The 20,677-nt window shown below is 42.5% G+C and overlaps 1 pseudogene across 1 annotated transcript; it reads left to right on the top strand.

Moving 5' to 3' along the window:
• The first annotated feature begins 15,717 nt into the window (after positions 1–15,717).
• Positions 15,718–17,053, top strand: LOC308489837 (elongation factor 1-alpha 1-like; annotated as a pseudogene). The gene has a single exon. The product of its transcript is annotated as an elongation factor 1-alpha 1-like (transcript).
• The last annotated feature ends 3,624 nt before the right edge of the window (positions 17,054–20,677 follow it).

Genomic DNA, 20,677 nt, shown 5'->3' on the forward strand with positions numbered 1-20,677 from the left:
TAAATCCAGTTTAACAATACCTGCCTTTTCATTGAACTGTTTAATCCATTCACATTTAATGTTATTCTTGACGTAGTTGGAATTAAATGCTGTTTTACTTTTTGTTTTCTATAAGTTTCATGGACTTTTTGTTCCTCTATTCCTTTACTTTTTCTTTTGGCATTAAGTGAATATTTTCTAGTGTAACATTTTATTTCCCTTAATAATATTTTCCACTATGATTCTTTGCATTATTTTTTAGTGGCTGTTGGAGGGCTTGTTATATACATCTTATCAGAATCTACTTCAGATTTATATTAACTTAATTCTAGCAAGATGTAAGAAAGTTATTCCTATACAGTTTTATTCACTCTTCCTACTTTTTGTGCTATGATTGTTATATATATTATATATATGTGCTTCAAATCCAACAATACATTGTTACAATTACTATTTTATATAATCTTGTCTATTGAAGAAGCAGAAAAAAAGGTTGTTATATTTATAGAGTTACATTAACCTTCTCATTTACTATTTCTTGTTCCTTTCATTTATTCCCATGGATTCCAGTTACCATCTGGCATGATTTCCTTTTTCCAGTATAACTTTGCTCCTATCCACCTCCTTTGTACTGTTATTGTCACATATATTACATTTCTATATGTTATAGGTCCAACAAAACAATTATACGGTTTTATATAAATGGAGGAGATGGCCTGTGATAGGAGTAGGATGGCTCATCCATGGCAGACAGAGTCTGGCACGGATGTGACCAGATGGACATAGAATCATTGTCTAACTTCTCTACTTTCTCAATAAAGTATGAGGCAAGGCCCCAAGTAATGATTGAGCTTGGGGCCAAAAGGGAGAGGCAGATTTCTGTTGCTGCTGTACACAATAAGCTAACCAGCTGGGCAATCATCTATATAGCTGCCTGCTAGGAACGCTGTGTTTTGTTTTCTCTTTTTTAAAAAAATGATTTATTTTTAATTTATTTTGACATTTAGTATTATTTTATGTTAATTTCAGGTGTACAGAATAGTGGTTAGACATTTATATAATTTAAGAAGTGATTCCCCTGTCTAGTCTAGTTACTATCTGGCACTATACATAGTTATTACCATATTATTGATTATATTCTCTATGCTTTACTTTACATCCCCAAGACTATTTTGTAACTACGAATTTGTGCTTCTTAATCCCTTCACCTTTTTGATCCTGCCCCCCAACCACCCTCCCATCTATCACCCCAATAAATCTAGTAGCCATCTGATACCATACAGTTATTACGTTATTGACTATATTCCTTATGCAATATCTTACATCCCCATGACTACTGTGTAACAAGAAATTTGTATTTCTTAATCACTTCCCCTTTCTCATTCACTCCCAACACCCTCCCATCTGGCAACCATCAAATGTTCTCTGCATCTATGAGTTTGTCTCTGTTTTGTTTGTTTATTTTGTTCTTTAAATCCCACATTTAAGCGAAATCACATTGCATCTGTCTTTCTCTGTCTGACATATTCTACTCAGCATAATACCCTCTGGGTCCATCCATGCCTCCGCAGATGGCAAGAATCCATTCTCTTCCATGACCGAGCAATATTCCATTGTATGTATATACCACCTCTTTTTTATCCATTCTTTCATCGACAGACACCCAAGCTACCTCCACATCTTGGCCCTTGTAAACAATGCTGCAATGAACATGTGGATGCTCACTTCCACTCAAAGTAGCATTATGGGCTTTTTTGGAAACCCACAAGTGGGATTACTGGGTCCTTCTTTGTCTCTTGTTACCTTTGTTTTACAGTCTATTTTGTCTGGTATAAGTATTGCTACCCCAGATTTTTTGTTTTTTTTGTTGTTTTTTGTTTTGATTTTCATTAAATATCTTTTTCCCTTCTCTTTACTTTGTTTGTGTGTCCCTTTCTATCTGAAGTGAGTCTCTTGTCAGCAGCATATGTAAGGGTCTTGTTTCCTTATCCATTCAGCCACCCTATCTTTTGGTTGGAGTAGTTAATCCATTTACACTTAAAGTAATGGTTGACAGATATGTAGTTATTGTTATTTTATTATTCATATTTTTTAATCTTCTTTGTTTTCTTCTTCTTCTTAAAGAAGTCCCTCTAACATTTCTTGTAATACTAGTTTGGTGGTGACAAACTCCTTTAGCTTTTTCCTGTGTGAGAAGCTCTTTATCTGTCCTTCAATTCTAAATGATAGCTTTGCTGGGTAGAGTAATCTTGGTTGTAGATCCTTGCCTTTCATCACTTTGAATATTTTGTGCCAATCCCTTCTGGCCTGCAAAGTTTCCGTTGAGAAATCAGTTGATAGTCTTATGGGAACTACCTTGTAGGTAACCAACTGCTTTTCTTTTGCTGCTTTTAAGTGTCTCTCTTTGTCTTTAACCTTTGACATTCTAATTATGAAGTGTCTTGGTGTGGGGCTTTTTAGGTTCATCTTGTTTGGGACTATCTGCACTTCCAGGGCATGTATATCTATTTCCTTCACCAGGTTAGGGAAGTTTTCCATCATTATTTCTTCAAATAGGTTCTCAATTCTTTGCTCTCTCTCTTCTCCTTCTGGGAGACAGAGGCCTTATCCTTCCTGATATGAATGGTTCTCTCGTCCTTGGGAAAGACACTCCTGGGTTGTAGGAGACACATATACATCTCAAAGGGACAGTGGAAGGAGTCACAATTGTAAGCTGTTCTTAGTAAATATTCTAAGAAAGGATGGTCAAGGACAGCTAAGAACAAACAGCATATTTTCCTGGCAACCTTGAGCATTCTCAGGCAGACATTTTAGGGGTAGGAGAGTAGGGGGTGCAGAGGAAGAACACTGGGGTCAACCTAGGGACATGGCTTTACGCTGCTAGAAGCCATGTTAGCGTTTGGACAGAGTCCTTATGTGCCAAGAGTTCTACAGCTCTACACACACACACACACACATTAATGTACACACACTCACGTACACACACTCACACACACTCATGTACACACACTCACATTCTCATTCAGTACCTTAGTCCACCTCAGTTCTACCAGATCCATATTCAAATTCTTCCTCTCCTTTGGAAACCCCATGGGTAAGTCTTGAATGAAGCAACAGGTAGTACTGAGGGCTAAATCCTGGCACAAACCCCAGGGCAGGAGCCAGCTGAGGAAGGATATCGGCCGCAGTGAACTTGCAACAAGGCCCTTCATGTCTACTACCTCACCCATCTTAGTGGCTTCCCTGAGCCAATCCCACATCCAGGAAACACAGCAAGAGGCTTCCCAGCTTCCGCCCAGGATGTGGATTTGCAGTTCCACATGGGGGAAAGGAGAAGCCCCCCAAAATGCCCATCAATCGTACAGCCTATGACTAACCTGTCCCTCCAGTACTCAGAGCCCCTAAATAGGAACTGATCAGCATAGACAGTCCCTCAGGGCCCTGCTGAACAGCCCCCTGCCTTACTCCTTCAGTGTTCCCCCAAAAGTAGGAGGATCTTACTATAATAATATTGAATGCCATAGTAAGCAAGTCATTCCCTTGTAAATACACCCCCCCACACACCCCCGTCCTTCTGATTATGTCAAAAAGAAAGTCTCTGTCTGATGCTACTAAGTCTTTAATACCTTGCTAAAGATTAGAGCCTTAATGAATTTATTGACAACAACAGTAATTGTTTGTCTTTGTTGTATTTTTATTTATATTAGTCACCTTACATATTTTTGGCAACAGATACTAGGTTTTTCTATGGTGATCGTGATGCAAAGTTTTCTTTTTATATGCATTTATTTTGGTAAAAGAGTGAGTCCATTAAAGACAATTACTGCATATTTAAATAATGATGGGATGGAAAAATTCATGAGGATGGTACTGACTGTCCTTAAGAGACAAAAAAGCAAGAACCCTGTATATGTCCTGGGGGGAGTGTCCCCAGCCTGTTAAAGCCTCCTGGGGCAGGAAAGCTTTTCGCACACGCACCAGGTTACAACAAAAGGTAACTCTGTCTCTGCCCAGTGACCTTGGGCTGTATGCCTCCGTGGGGTGACCTTCCCCTCGCCCTTGCCCAAAGCCAGCAGGCCTGGAGCATCATCTGGAAACAGCCACATCTAGAGGGCCATGCACGCTGGCACCTGGAGGGAGGTGCGAGAGAGAACATTTCAATGGGAGTGGAGGGGGGCGTATTTTCAGGCTTTGGGGTCCTGGGAGCCACAGCTAAGTGGTGGTGCCAGACGGCCGCGCGGTTCCTGTAGACCCGGAGAGCGGCGATCGCACTCGCCTCCCGTCACCACTGGGTGGCGGACTCTCGCTCCCAGCAGGAGACGCAGATGGCCCCCTCAGCCTGGAACCGGCCTAACGGTCTGCCCCTGGCACAGCCCTGCCTCAGGTGTCCTTCAGATGGCAAGACGCTGGGCGTGAGGAAGTCTGTCTCATTCGCCTTCAGAACCGAATCCCAGGGCACCAGAAAATGAACATGACCCCTAGCAGGGATTCTTGACCATTTTGTGCACAGACGCCTTTAGAGGCCTGGTGAAGCCGTGATGCTCTTCTCTGAATAATGTTTTCAAATGCATAAAACATATAGGAATAAATAACAAGATCTAGTAATTTCGAGGGAAAAATGGGCTCAAGCGACTTTTCTAGATCTCTGCAAAGACTATCATAGGACATGACAATGTCTTCAATTTCTATTGGTACCTCTAATACCACCATGGTTCATTTGTTGCCTACATTCACTATTGAAGAAAATCCTAAATATCACTTAGAGGTTAGTGAGAATAAAGACTGAATTATTTTCCCATACAAGTAAGGGCTCCAAGAATTCTACCTGTGAACTCAAAGTTAAGAAACCCTTAGCAAAAGCAGAGGTGGTGAAGATGGGAAAGATTTAAACTGAGTGCTTTAAATCCTGCTCAGCAAGCCCTCAGTCCCTCCATGCGGGGACTTGCCAACAAGTTCCTGTTCCTCCCCAGCTTCAGCGCTCAGCACTTCCTCAGCCTTGACCTTAAGAAAGAAGCTGGCTATGAGCAGCACTGGACAAAGAAACAGTCCAGGCCACCAGGGACGCAGGACAGTCCTAGAATAAGTGGAAATTGGCAGGAGCCTAACATATCATCCAGGTGCACCCATTTGGTTTCCAGACATTGAAACACACGACGAAGTAAGTGCCCAGTGTCTTTCCACACATTCCGGACAGGGCCCAAGGTCCATCTTCCATATCTTTTCCCTCATTTGAGCCTAGAGGTCAAATTTGGAGGGACATGGTAAGGGAGACCTCCCCAAAGCAGGCCAGGGGACTCTCCAGGGCCTCACTAAGTCACCACGTAGCCATGATAGAGAGCCTAGTTTCTTTGTGAGTAAGTAGGGTTGAAATTCTGAGGTGCTCAGGGTAGACCTCCCCAAGAAAATGGCATTTGAACCAACACTTGAAAAAGGGAGGGACTGAGACAGGAGGATATCTGAGGGAAGAGTGTTTCAGAAAGAGGGAATAGCCAGTGCAAAAGTGCTGAGGTGACAGTACACCTGGCGTGTTTCCAGAAGGAAACCATGCAGCTGAAGCAGAGCACAGGGTGAGCAGAGGAGAGAACAACAGGAAATGAGTCTGGAGAGGTAACTGGAGAGGCCTAAGCATGGGGGCAATGCAGTGACACAGGTATGCAGAAATGAAGACGAGACGGGTCCTGCCACAGGTTGAGGGTTGTAGGGATGCTACTTAGGAAGGGCCTGGGGAGACAACGTGAGTTTGGGGCTCTCCTAGGGAATTTGATTAGAAAATCATGATGGTAACTAGGCAGAGACAGTAATTCCAGATGTTCCCCAGAATCCAGGTGAGGATTCTCTCTCCCAATCAAGCCTTATTATCTTTGTCCCATCGATCTCATTTGATCTGAGCTCCAAGAAGCATTGCAATCTTCAGCAGAGTATTGGTCAGGGTCCATTCAGGAAAACAACCACTACAGTAGTCATTTTAACAGCGAGAATTCAATATAGGGAATTCCACAGGTACAGGAGGAATAAAAAGGCAAAGAGGGGATTCTGACATAACACAGACAGCATAACCTCAGGAAGCAAATCCCATTCGAAGGGCTGGGAGAACAAAGGGAGAGGCTGGCTTTGCTGGAACCTCAAAACGTAGGAATGGCTCTGGGAGCTGCAGCCCAGACGTCTGAGGAGAAGGCACAGCCAGGCTAATGTGGGTATCTTGGTCAATCCCCTTGGCCAGGGGTCCCCCATCTCTACTCCCAAAATTTCTACCAGGAACAAATATGATGAAGCCTGACAGCAGCTGCCTAAGATTCTGCAAAATCCTCTACATGCCAAAAGCGTAAGCTCATAAAGCCTAAGGGAGGCAAGTCCAAACATCATCCACGGCCTGAAACGGCTCAGGCCTAGCATTCCCCAGAGGACTTGGACCTGAGCCCCCAGAGTGAGCTGGAGGCATGGGGGCGGGGGTCTTCACGAACTCTTTTATGGGAAGCAGAAAAAAAGAGGTACAATGACCATGGTCTGGTGCTGTCCATGAGGACAGCAGGACAGGGCTAAATATTAAAAACTGGGAGCTGTCCTCGGTCTGGACACTCTCCCTCCCTGACAGCTGGGGACACACCATCAGCAACTGCCCCTCACACCACGCCAAGGACTCCAAACAGGACGGCCTGCTCTGCTTCCAGAAGTGGCGCCACCCCAGAAAATCAGGCTGACAGCGCCCATTTCCACCAGATCCTGTGCTGTTACAAAAGGGACTGGGGGCATGAGAATTTTTCTAACCTCCTTACCTGTTCCTTCTAAACCAAAAAAGCCCCCCCCCCATTTTTTTTTTTTTTGGCGAAAAGCCCATTTCCCTAAGAAATCTCCTCTACTCTATATACACATTCACATGGATGAGAACCTTTTCACACTAACTTCATCGTCTTACTATTTCACAATGAAATTTCCCCTTCATTCTGTTAAATTATCTCTAAAATAATTTCTCTCTACCTTAGAGAGAATGGAGACGTATAGTAGGAATGGCCAGGTGAATAATGTCAGGTGCTCCAAAACCTAGTCTGATTCTCGTGCCACCTTGGGGAGAAGCGATGGACAGGACGGAGGCTTAGCATGGTTTCCCCCATTGTGATCGCAGATCTGTCGGATCCCTACCCAGAGCTCCTAACTGGGCCACTACAACTGTCCTCCAGCTCCTGAGTGTTGGCTGCTAACTGCTCACACCTACACCCTTCTCCTGCCCTTGGCTGACCATGACTGCCTTGCCTGGGCAGTGATGAGGCACTATCCTCAGAGGGCAATGACTGAGGCTGTGGGAATGACCGCCCAGGCCCTCTGCTAGGTGTACCCAGAGGATAACCTCTGTGATACATTTCACATTCCAGAGCTCCCCTGGGATCAGGCTCAGACTAGACTTAATCCAAACCTACATCTTGGCTTGGCCCTTCCCTCACTGCCTTAAAACTTCTTGCACAAGAATCATCATTTCAGGCTCTGCTTCTGGAAAACTATTCGTATCATAGTGTCCTGCCCAATACCAGTCCTGTAAGATGATCGATAAGAAACGTTTCCGGGTGAAATAGTCTGCGCAATTCTGCAAATTTTGTTCCCCTCCCAGAGAGTCAAATGCATATTAACAGTTCGGAGAAATACAGCAATAAAGAAACCTGTTTAATTTTGCTTAATCCTGTTAGTACCTATTAATATCATATACTTGAGGAAAACTCACCTAAGCCTTGTGCCCCAAGGAGCCAGTTAAGCTCAGGAGGAGTAGGATGGGATGGGAAAGGGATATTGGGAAAATTCATTGATCTAAAATATTTTAAATCTACTCTGAGGTTGTCCTTAGGGTTTTGATTAGTTAAGTTGGGGATTAGAGTGAGGATTTGTTCTGTGTCTTACCTGTAACACTGGTGAAGCTTCCAGATCAGTAGCTACCTGAGTCCAGCCCTGAACACAAACGACAAGGCTCGAAACAACTCAGTGGAGTGGAAGCGTCATTCCTCTCACCCTGCAGGCTCTACTGTTGCCCCAGAGTCCGAGGCCTTTGTACCCTGCTATCCTCAAGGACCACACAGGATGACCATCTCACCTCCTTTCACTGACAAAGGGGAACAGTATTGTTTAACTACAGAAAAAGTCTGCCTTTTTGTTAATTGAAAAAGTTCCAACGCCAAATTCAGTCTAGGAAACCAGTGTATCGTAATTCATCTTCTCTCCTCTCTGCTCCCAAAGGGTGTATTAACAAAGTGGGTTGGCAGGTCCACAGTGATGGGGAAAACACAATTAGCAACATGAACATGGCAGTGCCGGAAGATCAGAGGGGTAACGGGAGCAGCGCAGGGCAGGTGGAGTCAGTCTCTTCTTAGCTGACCTTCCCCTGGCCAGATTCAGGGCAATACGGAAAGGTGCTGGAGCCAGTGCCCAATTCCATGAGTCTTTCATAATCCTCCTTCTAGGCCCTTGCTACCTAATCCATTCCTGGCACTTCCATCTGATTAGAGAATGGACACTCTCTGACGGCTCCTCATGGAGGGTGTTGGGCCTAAATGGATGAGTGGTGACCTGCAAGTGCCTAAGGCCCTACTTTCCGGGAGCTCAAGACTTTAAAAAGCATCCAAGTGAGGCAGCTGCCTTCCATGCCCAACATCCAAGAAAACTCTGAACCTCCAAATCTCCACTGCAAATAAAAAGCCAGAGCACACTGAAGAGAAGGATTTAAAATGTCTGAATACCTGATTATATAATTCGACTTAAGATCATGATATCACATATGAAAGCTACTTTCCATTTGATTAGCTTATACTTAATCAATAATTGAGTTGTCCCCAGATAGGAAAAGGCCACGGAAACCAGTGGCTTAGATGTAGATCTAGAAAGAAATCAAATAAGAATAAACTTGATCAGAATATCAGCTCACATTGAGTGGAAATGATACAGGTCTAACAAAAAAGACAGATAATAACAAATGTTGGTGAGAATGTGGAGAAGCTAGAACACTCATACACTACTGGTGAGAACGTAAAATGGTGCAGCCACTTTGGAAAACAGTCTTTATATGCTGAAAACTATAAGACATTTTTGAAAGAAATTGAAGAATACACAAAGAAATGGACAGACATTCCGTGCTCATGGATTGGAAAACAGTCTGGCAGCTCCTCAAAATGTTAAACAGAGCTACTATATGACTCAGCAATTCCACTCCTAGGTATATACACAAGAGAAATGAAAACATATGTCCACAGCAGTACTTGTACATGAATGTTCATAGCAGCATTATTCATAATAACCAAAAAGCAGAAACAACCCAAATGTCCATCAACTGAAGAATGGATACACAAATGTGGTCTATCCATAAAATGGAATATTATTCAGCCATAAAAAGAAATGAGACTCTGAGACATCATACAACATGGATAAATCTTGAAAATATTCTGTTAAGTGAAAGAAGCCAGTTACAAAAAATTACATATTGTATGATTCCAAAATAGGCTAATCTATAAAGACAGAAAGTAGAGTGGTGTTTACCAGAGGTTGGGAGAAGATGGGGAGGCTGGAATACATTAATTGCCTAGGACTGCCAGGACAAATTACCACAACCTTGGCAGCTTGAAACAACAGAAATTTATCGTCTCCCAGATCAGAAGGCCAGAAGTCCAAAACGAAGGTGTTGGCAAGACTGGTTCCTTCTGGGAGCTCTGAGGGGGAATTCGTACCCTGCCTCTCTCCTGCCTGGTTGCTGGCAGTCCTTTTGTGGCCCTGGGCTTGGGGTTTTATAACTCTAATCTCATCCTCCATCTTCACTCTGCGTCACTGCATGTTCTCCTTGTCTGTCTCTTATAAAGACACTCAGCATTGGATTTAATGGCCCTAATCCAGAATGATTCCATTTCAAGATCTTTCATTACCTCTGCAAAGACACTTATTCCAAATAAGGTCACATTTTGAGATTCCACGTGGACATATCTTTTGGGGCCACAATCAACCCACTCCAGGGGGTGATGGCTGTAGGATGCAGTGTTTCTTTTCGGGGGTGATGAAAAGTTGACTGTGGTGATGGTTGCACCTCTTGGTGAGTATACTGTAAGCTGTGCACTTTAAACGGGTGAATTATACAGTATAGGAATTTTATCTCGATAAAGCTGTTATTTGTTTAAAAAGAGTCACAGCATCTTATTGCACCCCCTATTACTATGAGTAATACACCTGTTTCTTCATGGAGCCATAGGTGATTAAAAACAAATAAACAAAGCATTGCCTCTCTCCATGAATCTCCTTAAAAACAGACCTATTGACTATCTCATTCATGAAGTGGTTTTTGACAGAAAGACAAAAAATTGTCTGGTCAGCAATGTCTTTTCAAAGTCCCTCAGAACTTCAAGATTATCACAGTAGCCGTTGAATACTGTCTTCCCAAATCAAACTGAATAAACAACAAAAAAACAGTATCCGTGGCTTGGCATTATATTTTTATAAATTTTATTTAGATGTCCTCGAAAGGAAAATAACTTTCTCATCACTGTTTAGCTACTGCTCACTACATAATGTAAATACTAAGCACATGAGGCCAAACAGTAAGATTAAGGTTCAGCTATCAGAATATCGCTTACCTTGATTTGGTCCTTTACTGGAAAGCCAGGACTTGTCTGGCTGTCAGATTTTCACAGGGTCGAGATGGAATGATGTCTTTCATGTTCTGAAGGGAGCAAAGCCCACAGAAAGTCAGCAGCCTGGAGTCTCCTGTTGATCTCTGGAGAGAGTGAGCAGCAGTTCAGATGCCACCTCCTCCACAAAGGCCTGGGACATGGCTCTCCTCCCTGTACACTCCTGTGGTACTTGGCCTAGACCTCACTGCATAGCCTGCTTCAGAGGAGAGAAATGAATGGGTTAAATGTAATCTGAATAAAGTATGTCTCACAGGAGATGATGTTCAAGCCACTAACAGAGGCCACCTATGGAAACTCAACTTCTCTAGTAGCCCCATTTAAGAAGATAAAGGGAAACAGGTGAAACTAATTTTAATGATATATTTTATTTAACCAAATACACCCGAAGTATTATCAAAACAAGATTCCATCACTATAAAATTTTTTAATAAGATATTTTATTCCTTTTTTTAATGCATTCAGTCTTTCCCCCCCCCCTTTCTTCCACCTCCCCCAATGCATTAAGTTTTTGCAGCCCAATGTGGTGTTTTACATGCTCAGTACATCTCACTTTGCACCAGCCACAGTTCTAGTGCTCAGTAGCCACGTGTGGCCAGCGGCTACCATATCGTGTAGCACAGATTCAGGGCATCGGCTACACAGCAGCCACTATGCTGAGCACTTCATTCCCATATCACCATAATAAAAACAATTATAATCAGCCTTACTGCACGCTTCATGCAAGCTCTGCCAGGCATTATGCGAAGAGCTTCACTTGGATTATTGCAGTAATCTTCAGAGCAGTTCTGTGAATATACACCATGATTATGCTCACTTTCCACATGAGGGAAATGGGAATTAGAGATGTTAACAAACTAGTCCAAAGCTGTACAGCTAGCAAAGGAGCCAGGCCAGGAAGCCTTAGGAAGAAGCTGCACTCATGAAAAGCTTGCACGTGGTCGCCGCAAATCCACACACTCATCTTGCAAAACAGGTTCTTATTATGAGTCTTTTTGAAAAATAAGTCTCCCTGTATGCTCTTCAGGCCGAGTTAGTAAAGACTGAGCTCCAAATATGCATTAGTTTTGGCCAACTGTATCCTTACCACTGTAACATCATTGACTGCCTAATGTATTATTAAAAACAGGGTGTGAGCTCGATTGCACCCATCTGTGTGCCTTTACTTCAGATGTAAAAGATGGTAATTTACTTCCCTATTAATTTGATTTATGATTTCCAGTAATGCAGGTTGTTAATTTTCAAGCAGAGATCAGAACAGGAAATGGCTGTTTTTATTTCTATTCATGTTGTGTGTTTTTTTAATTGGGAAATATTGGGGAAGTGTGTTTCTCCAGGGCCCATGAGCTCCAAGTAGTTGTCCTTCAATCTAGTTGTGGAAGGTGCAGCTCAGCTCCAAGTCCAGTCACCGTTTTCACTGTTTTCAATCTTAGTTGCAGGGGGCGCAGCCCACCATCCCATGCGGGAATTGAACTGGCAACCTTGTTGTTGCGCGCTCACGCTCTAACCAACTGAGCCATCCAGCTGCCCCTCCAGAAGCTCAGTGGCAGCTCGTTGTCTTCAATCTAGTTGTGGAGAGCGCAGCTCACGGGCCCATGGTGGGAATCGAACCGGTTGCTCAGAGCTCAGGTTCAACCAACTGAGCCATCTGGCCGACCCTCTATTCATGTTTTGCAATGTGATTTAAATGGTTCTCACAAAAGTTAAGATCCTTTAAACCACATCACCTTTAACTGTCTCCAGTAGCATTCAGGGCATTGGAAAAATAGCTGTTTTATGGAAAACAAGGACATTAAGGTCTTGCGGCAAAGTGCATACTGTTTGGACATAAGATCCCTAATATTAGGGATGTTTTCCATTCTCTATGTGGCAGGCGGTGAAGAAAGCAAGAAAAGAGTGATATGATCCTTAGTTGCAGGTTCTGAAGTTTCTGGTACCACGTAAATTCCACTGTTTTGCCTGCTCAGTAAGGTCGATTTTAAAATATGGTGGCAACCAATGATTTTGAAGTGGTAGTTTCTCAGATTTTAGGGTTTAATAAGAATTACTTGGAGATGCATTTAAAAATGCAGATTTTTGCCCAATTCTCTGAGATGTTGATTCAATATATCTTTAGGGTAGGCTCATGGATTTACAGAACTTCCAAAAGTTCTCTCCCCCATAAAGCAATGAGAAAACCGGTTAAATTTTTCAGAATTCCAAAAATTAGCCAAAATCTTGCACCAATCCAGGGAACATTTATTCAAGAAAAGTGGCCAAATCTTGGTAAGAATGGCAAGCACTATGGCGTTTTTAACTTGCCCTTGTTCTAACACTCTCTCTCCTCTCCACAGTAACCTTGAAAACCAGTAGTCTGAAGTCATGGGGAAATCCAGTAGTCTGGCAGCCAGCAGAGGGAGCTGGGGTTGCAGCTCCTTCAAAGCCTCCTTCCCAAAGAATTCTCATGATTTGACTTGTATGACTGTTCCCTGAAATTCCACTTGCAAGGCAGTCTTTATTTCACCTGATTTGAAGCTCACCTAGTGAAAAAAGCCTTTTCCCCAGGGACATTTGTCAAAAGCACTTAGAGACAATTGTTTAATTTCATGGTTGCCTGAGGTGTGGATAACAGCTAGGGCAAACAACAGGCTTTATTTAAAAAAAAAAAAAAAAAAAAAAAAGAGCTTAAAAGGAAAAGCTGGGTTATGAGATTTTCACAGAGCTATGTATGATGAGCTCCAATTCATTCTTGGAAATTTAGAAAGACATACATGTTGGGTTATGTGCAAACTCAAGAATAACACGAGAGAGCCCTAAATTCTCACCTCTGGCTGACCTTGAGACTCTGCACAAGCAGGAAGTAAAGGATAAGATGGAATTATCAACTGCCTGGCTGAGTATTGAAAGCAAGCCTCAATATGCACACAAAGTCCTTTGGCAAAGACTTATTGGTTCCAAGTATTTAAGAAAATCTTGTCCAATAATTAGTTGACACTAAGCAAACCAAGTAGAGACCTCAATGGCCAAATATGACCAAGGAACACAGATTTTATAGAAATACTTCAGAAAGGTCACTATTGTGGGGACAGAGCCCCAGAGAGCAGTTTTCAGGCTCTTGGCCTCACATAGAAAGGTGCTAGCTCAGCTAGTAAATGGCCATCAACTGTGATTGGGTGGCCATCAACTGTGGCTAGTTGGCCGTCAGCTGTGGCCAGTGGGGCATTGGCCACTACAGCTCTTTGGGATATCCCTGACCGACAGTGTTGAATGGAAATACTCTCAGTGCTCAGAACTTCAAGCAGTGCATCTGGTTGTTCACCTTGCTTGAGAGGAGAAATGGTTCTATGTGCAATTATACCAATACACGGTCTATAACCAGGGTTTGAGTGGATGGTCAAGGACTTGGAAGGAACATGATTGGAAAACTAGTGACAAAGAAATGTGGGAAAGAGCTTTGTGGATAGAGCTCTCTGAATGGGCGAAAAAAAAAAGTGAAGATATTGTGTCTCATGTGAATGCTCACCAGTGACCTCAGCAGAGGAAGATTTTAAGAATCAAGTAGATAAGATGAGCCATTCTGTGGATACCAGTCAGCTTCTCTCCCCACCCATTTCTGTTATTGCCCAATGGACTCATGAACAAAGTGGCAATGGTGGCAGGGATGGAGATTATATATGAGCTCAATAACATGGATCTCTATTCAACAAGGCTGACCTGGCTATGGCCACCACTGAGTGCCCAATCTGCCAGCAGCAGAAACCAACACTGATCCCTTGATAAGGAACCATTCTCCAGGGTGCCCAGTCAGCTACCTGATGGCAGGTTGATTACATTGAACCACTTCCATCATGGAAGGGGCAGCATTTTGTCTTTATTGCAATAGACATTTATTCTGGAAAAGGTTTGCTTTTCCTGCATGCAATGCTTCTGCTATTCATGGACTTCCAGAATGTCTTATCCACCATCCTGGTACTCCACACAGCACTGCTTCTACTCAAGGAACCCACTTCACAACAAAAGAAGTGCAGGAATGGACCCACGCTCATGAAATTCACTGGTTTTATCATGTTCTCCACCATCCTGACGCAGCTGGCTTGACAGAATGGTGAACCAGTCTTTTTAAGACTGTTACAGCACCAACGAGGTGGCCATACCTTTCAGGGCTAAGGAAGGCTCTCCAGAAAGCTCTACACACTCCAAATCACTGTCTAATATATGGTGCTGTCTCTCCAAAAGCCTGGATTTTCAGATCCAGGAATCAAGGGGTGGGAATGGGAGTGGCACCACTCACTATTACGCTAGTGACCCACTAGCAACATTTTTGCTTCCTGTCCCCACAACTTTATACTCTGCCAGCCTAGAAGTCTTGATTTCAGAGGGAGAAATGCTTCCATCAGGAGACACAATAATTGAACTGAAAGTGCAGCCTGCCACCCAGACATTTGGGTTCCTCATGCCTCTGAATCAACAGGCAAAGAAGGGAGTTACGGTGTTGGCTGGGGTGCTTGATCCTGACTACCAAGGGGAAATTAGACTATCATTCTGCAGCAAAGATAAGGAAGAGAACATCTGGAATACAGGAGATCCCTTATAATGTCTCTTTGTATTACCATGCCCTGTGATTAGATCAATGGAAAACAACAACAATCCAATCCAGGCAAGACTACTAATGGCCCTACCAAACCTCAGGCCATGAAGTAGTAGGTGGTCTCTCTAGGGTTCTGGAGCACCTCTAGGATCCTGGTGGGAGTCGGTGGGAACAGCAGCAGGATGTGATGAGCAACAGGCGCTCCCAAAGCCAGCTTCCCATGGGAGACTGGGGTACTGACGAATGCAAATGAGGTGGTCTGCACCCATCTCCAGAGTCCACCAAGTGGGTATCTTATGGGGGCCAACTGGATGGTACACATGCGCACAGATGAGATGCCCGGTGGAAGCTCTTAGAAATGCTTAGGGGCCAGAACCAGTGGAGTTCGGTTTATTACTGCTAATGTGACCCCTTTCAGTATCTAGCCTCTGATTAGGTTTTAAGAAGCACAAAACTCCTTTTTCACAACGGGTTTGCTGCCAGAACATGGGTATAAGTGAAAACCACTGCTAAATCTAACCCAAAATGGGAAAAGAAAAGACTCGTATCAACAACGTCATCATTAGACATATAGATTCTGCAAGTCTACCACTACTGGTTATCTGGTCTATAAATGTGGTGGGATCGACAAAAGAACCACTGGAAAATTTGAGAAGGAGGCTACTGAGATGGGAAAGGGCTCCTTTGAGTATGCCTGGATCTTGGATAAACTGGAAGCTGTACATGAGCATGGTGTCACCATTGATATCTCCCTGTGGCAATTCAAGACCAGCAAGTATTATGTGACCATCACTGATGCCCCAGGACACAGAGACTTTATCAAAAACACTATTACAGGCACATCTCAGGCTGACTGTGCTGTCCTGATTGTTGCTGCTGGTGCTGGTGAATTTGAAGCGGCTATCTCCAAAAACGGGCAGACTCGTGAGCATGCTCTCCTGGCTTACACACTGGGTGTGAAACGACTAATTGTTGGTGTTAACAAAATGGATTCCACTGAGCTGCCTTATAGCCAGAAGAGATATGGGGAAATCGTTAAGGAAGTCAGCACCTACATTTGTGCCAATTTCTGGTTGGAATGGTGACAACATGCTGGAGCCAAGTGCTAACATACCTTGGTTCAAAGGATAGAATGTCACCCATAAAGATAGCAATGCCAGTGGAACTGCTGACAGGTCTTTGCGCCTGCCCCTCCAGATGTCTACAAAGTTGGTGGTATTGGTCCTGTCCCTGTGGGCCGAGTGGAGAATGGTGTTCTCAAACCTGGCGTGGTGGTCACCTTTGCTCCAGTCAACATTACAACTGAAGTAAAGTCTGTTGAAATGCACCATGAAACTTTGAGTGAAGCTCTTCCTGGGGACAATGTGGGCTTCAATGTCAAGAATGTGTCTGTCACAGATGTCCATAATGGCAATGTGGCTGGTAACCCACCAATGAAAGCAGTTGGCTTCATGGCTCAGGTGATCATCCTGAACCATCCAGGTCAAATCAATGCTGGATATGAACCTGTGCTGGACTGTCACACAGCTCACAGTGCTTGCAAATTTGCTGAGCTGAAGAAGATTGATCATTCGGGAAAAAGCTGGAAGATGGCCTGAAGTTTCAGAAATCTGGTGATGCTGCCATCATTGATCTGGTTCCTGGCAAGCCAGTGTGAGTTGACAGCTTCTCTGACTACCCACCTCTGGGCTGTTCTGCTGTTTGTGACATGAGACAGACAGTTGCTTGTGGGTGTCAGCAAAGCAGTGGATAGCAGAAGGCAGCTGGGTCTGGCAAGGTCACCAAGGGAAACTTGGTGACCAGAAAGTTCAGAAGCCTAAATGAATATGATCTCCAATACTTGCCATCCCAGTCTCAATGAGTGGTTGAAGAATGGTCTCAGAACTATTTGTCTCAATTGGCCATTTAAGTTCAATAGTAAAAGACTAGTTAATGATTACAATGCATCGTAAAACCTTCAGAAGGAAAGGAGAATGTTTTGTGGACCATTTGTTTTTGTGCACGTATGGCAGTTTTTAAGTTATTAATTTTTAAAATCAGTACTTTTTAATGGAAACAACTTGACCAAAAATCTGTCACAGAATTTTGAGACCCATTAAAACAAAGTTTAATGAGGAAGCACACACACACACACACACACACACACAAAATGATTCTAAATGGCTTTTCTACGTTAATTTCCTCTTCCTCTGGACAAGTTTTACGCTTCACTCTATATTTTATGTATTCAGCCAATGTTTGGCACTTACCATGTGCCTCGGATTGTGCCAGGCCTGAAGATGTGGAAAGGATAAAAGTGGGCCTTGTCCTCGGGTGCTTATGGTCTAGGGAGAGAAGAGATATAGTATGGGGGAGGGGGGACCATGCTGGGAGGGGAGGAAATCACAGCAAAGCACAAGGAGTAGTGGGTGGAAGGCACCCAACCTGGAGGCCGAGGAAAAGCACACATCCACCAAGGGCTTCTCCTCTGTTCACTTCAGAAAGCCAGTTTCCCCTCCCTGGAAATTTCATTTTAGAGCCCAGAAAACACCCTCCATGGCCCTATTGCATTGCTTTATTCTGATGGTCAGCACACATAACCTCACAGATTCTATTAGAATAAAAATGGAAAGACTATATATTATCTTCACTAGAAAGATACACCAGAGGTCAAAAAGTACAAACTTCCAGTTATATGATCATAAGTCCTAGGGATGTAATGTACAGCATGATGACTATAGTTAACAATAGTGTATATTTGAAAGTTGCTCAGAGAGTAAATCTTAAAAGTTCTCATCACAAGAAAAAAATTATAATTCTGTGGTGATGGATGTTAACTAAACTTATTGTGGTACCCATTTTGCAATATATACACATATCAAATTATTATGTTCTACACCTAAAACTAATATAATGTTATATGTCAATTATATCTCAATTTTAAAAATTGAAAAAATACGTCATTAATATTTACTCTTCCATTAAACAAGATTGAGCATTGCTTACAAAATTTCGTAGTAGCGTCATGCAACGAGTAAAAAGCAATGTAATATTTACCCCTTAAAATAAATCAGAGAAAAGAAGAGACATAGTTGAGGACCAATTTCCTACTAATAAGGTTTACCTTACTGATAATACCATTTAATAATCACCTTGTTAATTACCTTTTATTAGTAATTACATTATTAATAATGCTAACAATGCTGTTATTCAACAATAAACACTCAATAAATTTACCCCTTTAGATCCTAGATATTCATTAGTTATTCAAACACTGACCAACCAAACCTTGTTTCAAGAGAGCTTTAGAACTTGCTGAGTTTAAAAGAAGTGAATGTTTTCCTGCAAAGCAAAGACTCTTCCACTATTTATTCTTTTTGAAAAGCACTTCTAGCTAGAACAAGTAGTCTAACATATTGGTTGACCCATATTACCTCTTAACAGTTTTTTTGCTTCCAGTGAAGCAATAATAGTCCAGTATTTGTCCTTAATTACATTTAGTTATCATGTCATTTATTTTATGGTTTTTCACAACAGGTTTATTGAAACCTAAAGTATTGACTTTAAAAGTGCAGGAGACTTAAAAAGAGTTAGAGTGAGAAAGAATTACCAAAGGCTTATTCTACCCACAAGAAAGTAAACCTTGAGTAACACTGTCATCCTTTTCCTAAGGCAGTAATTGTCACTTTTGCCTTATCAGTACCAACTACTTATCTGTGTGACCAGCAATCCTGGCTACAGTTCTAGCTTTTGAAAGTTTGTCCTTGGTCATTCCACACATCCTTGGTCATTAATTTCTCCTTCTAAGAGCTGGCCAGGCTACAGTCAGACAGCACTTTCACCTTCTGTGGAGTTCAGGACCTTGATCTCTTGTGCTCACCTCAATGACCTTATCCTATATTTTCTGGGCCAGGGGAAGAACCTGTACAATTCTAGAGGCCAGAAGTCCAAAATGGGTCTTTTGGGCTAAAATCAATGTTTTGGCAGAACTGTGTTTATTCTGAAACCTCTAGGGAAGAATCTGCTTCCTTGCCTTTTCCAACTTCTAGAGGCCACACATATTTCTTGGCGTGTGGCCCCTTCCTCCCACTTCAAAGCACACCACTCCAACATCTGATTCTGTCTTCATGTATGTGCTCTAGTTCTGACCCTCTTGCCTCCCTTTTATAAGGACTCCTGTGATTACATTGGGCCTGCCCTGATTAATCCAGAATAATCTCCCCATCTCAAGATCCTTAATTTAATAACATCTTCAAAATCTCTTTTACCCTGTGCTATAGACTGAATGTCTGTGTCCCCCCCAAAATTCATATGTTGAAACCTAATCTCCAGTGTGATCGTATTAGAAGACAGGGCCTTTGGGGGGGTGATTAGGTGATGAGAGTGGAGCCCTCATGAATAAGTTTAGTACCCTTATAAAAGAGACTCCACAGAGCACCCTTCCTCCTTCCGCCATGTGACTACATAGCAAGAAGCCAGCTGTCTATGAACCGGGAAGCAAGTTCTCACCAGACACTGAATCTTGCCAGCACTTTGATCTTGGACTTCCCAGCCTCCAGAACTGGGAGATATAAATTTCTTTGTTTATAGGCAGCCCAGTCTATGGAATTTTGTTAGAGCAGTCTGAACAGACTAAGATACAATGTAAGATAATATATTCACAGGTTCCTGGAATTAGGATGTACACATCTTTGGGGGGGGGGCATTATTTAGTCTACCACAGTGAGATTTTATACTGTAAGTTTCCTACACGAATGCTTTCGTAAATAAATAGAAAATGGAATTTTACTTCTGGTCTTGATTTTATTAGCGCAGCTCTTGCTGCCCAAGTTGTCACAGAGTAGCCAGCCCTAACCAGCCATGGGAACCTCTGAGAGTTTGCAAAACCCCTCTAGGGTTGACGTGAATAAATATCACTTGAAAAGGTTAGACTGGATGTGTATGGCCTCTCTACTCTGAGCTAAGCAAGACATGGCTGGCTTATTCCTTTGGGATATTTCCAACTAGACTCCCAAGGTCACACAACAATTCTAATGGCTAAGTATTAAAAAAATCATCAGCATCCATAAGGAAAAAATAAACTATTTCAATCAGAGAGATAATCACCTTTTTATAGCCACCCCAAGCTAGAATGCCATATTGTAGATTCTAGCTTGCATTCTGCTTTTAAAGAAGTATATAGAATTTTTAAGGCTACTGTATGTGTAGAATTAGGCAAGTATATAAATTTTAACACTTAGTAGTTTCCAGAATAGATTGTTATTTCAAATGTAATAGAAACTGCAGCTGTTTCTATAAGACAAAGACAAATCAAAAATAGAAATGGGCTAACTGAGCTGTAAGACCATGGTAATCTCCAACTTTAGATTGGAAATATGTTGCTTAATAATAAAGGGAATACAGGTTACTTTAAACAATACCTTTACTATAAAGCCCCAAGGCCCATTCCAACAAGTCAGCAGATGTCAATATTTTTATATAACTGAGTGAACAATGACTGTAAAGG

Source organism: Rhinolophus hipposideros (genome assembly GCF_964194185.1).
Source record: "Rhinolophus hipposideros genome assembly, chromosome: 21".
NCBI lineage: Eukaryota > Metazoa > Chordata > Mammalia > Chiroptera > Rhinolophidae > Rhinolophus > Rhinolophus hipposideros.